Source organism: Pinus tabuliformis, chromosome 2_2 (assembly GCF_031772625.1).
Source record: "Pinus tabuliformis cultivar Carrire ecotype Pingquan chromosome 2_2, CPIR1, whole genome shotgun sequence".
NCBI lineage: Eukaryota > Viridiplantae > Streptophyta > Pinopsida > Pinales > Pinaceae > Pinus > Pinus tabuliformis.
In genome coordinates this window covers 1130831822-1130834385 of record NC_142300.1, presented here as the reverse complement: position 1 = coordinate 1130834385, position 2564 = coordinate 1130831822, and the positions used below count along the sequence as shown (strand labels likewise).

At 40.0% G+C, this 2564-nt stretch overlaps 1 pseudogene; it reads left to right on the top strand.

Annotated features, from left to right (window-relative positions):
• The first annotated feature begins 297 nt into the window (after window positions 1-297).
• On the top strand, window positions 298-1033 carry LOC149197363 (putative pentatricopeptide repeat-containing protein At3g23330 pseudogene; annotated as a pseudogene).
• The last annotated feature ends 1531 nt before the right edge of the window (window positions 1034-2564 follow it).

The following is a 2564-nucleotide window of genomic DNA, read 5'->3' as shown; positions in this document are numbered from 1 at the left end:
TCTCATCCATTGTCGTAGCCCAACTGTAGCTTCCACTACCATTAAATGAAAAACCACTGACAAACAGAAACAGAAACAGAAGCCAAACGCCGTTATTGATACTTACGAAGGTGTGGCTTCATATTTGCAAGCTTGTACACACATATTCAGATTTGGGTTTCATGGAAATATTTTCTTGCTAAGCAAACTAATAAACCTCTATACAAAGTCGACCGCATGAATTATGCACGACTAGTTTTTGAAAATTCCCCTAAACGGGACTGTGTTTTATGGAATGTGCCCATCAGAGGGTACGCCATGAATGGACCCTATGAGGAAGCCCTCCTACTCTATTCCCAAATGCGGCAGAAAGACATACAACCCGATGAACTCATTCTTCCCTTCATTCTGAAGGGGATGAAGGTTCATCATTTTATAATAAGAGTCGGATTGGATTGCAATCTATTTGTGGGGAACGCCCTTCTTGCTCTATATGCAAAATGTGGAAGTATAGAGAACGCACGCCAAGTGTTTAACAAAATGTGTGAGAGAGATTTGGTGTCATGGAACTCTATGATTGTTGGATATTCTCAGAATGGACATGCCTATGAGGCATTGACGCTTTTCCATCAAATGCTGCTAGAGGAGGTGGTACCGGGTCCCGTTACTATGGTTAGTGTTCTCCGAGCATGTACATAGGTCGAAGCTCTTCAACGAGGTAAGTGTGTGCATAGTTACATGATTAGAAATGAGATTGAGATCAACATCTTTGTAGATACCTCCCTCACAGATCTCTATTCGAAATGTGCAAGTATTGAAATGGCACGTCTATTGTTTGACAAAATGTCTTGACAGAGATGTTGTGGCATGGACTACCATGATTGAGGGTCTTGGTATGAATGGGCATGCTGAAAATGCTCTTGGGCTCTTTTCTCAAATGGAGCACAGTGGCGTGAAGCCAACCTACATCACATTCGTGGGTGTTTTGACTGCATGCAGTCATGCCAGCTTGATTGATGAGGGTTGGCAGTACTTCCAAAGCATGAGTAGGTAAATTTGAATGGTATCATAGCTCGCAATTGGGTTCTCGGTCTGCCGGCAGCTTAAAAGACTTGTGTCATTGCAATTACATGGGGCTACGACTTCAAACAAAATACAAAACTAAAAAAAAAAAAAAACAGAACATAACGCTGATGACGTCCCAATCCCAATTGCAATATCTACCCAGCACCAATGGGAGCGCGATGCCTGTTCGTGTTGTCGTTTTAAGACCATACAACAGAGTCAAATTAGGCTTACAAATAAATTAAGTGCCCTCCAATCTTCTATATCCAGCACACTCAGATCATCTACTCGTGTCACACATTCATCATTGAATCCCATCATTCTTAATTGATCATGAACTGGAAGAAATGACATGCTCTTTCATGTCAGAATGTTCGATTCTCATCACTGTAGAGAGTATTCTCATGTCCTTGCAGCAAATGCAATCTGCATGCTAAGTTGTGTAGCCAAAAGGGTTCATTCTCTCTGTGCTTACTGTGTTAAAATTTCCGACTCTGTTTCAGTCTCTTTAATCCCTTCCTGAGAGTCAGAATCACTCATGGACTCAGAACTCCCCCCATTAAACTCGTCCTCTGAATAAAAAAAAAATGGTTGAACGCACTCCTCAACATTCATAAAAAAAAAAAAAGTTGAACGCACTCCTCAACTTTCATGTTACCACAGGTTGAACGCACTTTAGGGACAGTGATCAATGATATAGTAGGGCAGTGGCGACGACATCCTCTCTCGGTTGTGTGGCAATGATATAGCAGGGCTGTGGCGATGATATAGCGGCGATCAATGAGTTTTGGTTTTATAAACATTTGGAGTGCCGTTGCAATGGTTTGAGAGATTATTACAGTACGCTGCCAAAGAAGCCATTTCCAAGCCGTTCGTTGGAGTCAAAGAAGCCATTTCCAAGCCATTCATAGGAATCACTGATGAGCCCGGCTTGTAAACACTAGGGTTTAGGGTTTAACCAGTTGTGTTGGAATTAGAATCACAGCAATGGCATCTTCACTAATGAAACTTATTCCTTCTGTCCTGTTATCATGCCATGTAAATCTGTAAGGTTGATAACTTTATTCAGGATATAATACAAAAGAATTCAAGTTTCACTCCAGCCGCTGGACATCGGAAATATTCAACAGAAAGGTTTAGGACTGTTACCAAAATTAGTATAAAAAAAATGATGGATATCTCCTGCTTTAAATCTGATAGACATCATTCCGAAATTACAGCTTTGGAAAAACTTCAGAGTGTTTTGTTTCATAGCAGTGAAATCAATTTTCCTTTTTCACAATAATCCTCATATTTTTCCTTTACCTTTCATGTTATTATCATATCTTGTTATCGAGTACCGTTTGTATCTTGGGTAGTTTGATAAGATTCATGGGTCAACCAGGCTTAGGTATTCTGTTCTTAGCTTTGTAAAAATTTGCAATATGTTATGCCATTCACCCTTTATTTGATTTGTCCTAAAAATGGGCAAAATTTGATATTTTGAATCCATATTACGATTGATTCGGGAGGTAACTTTA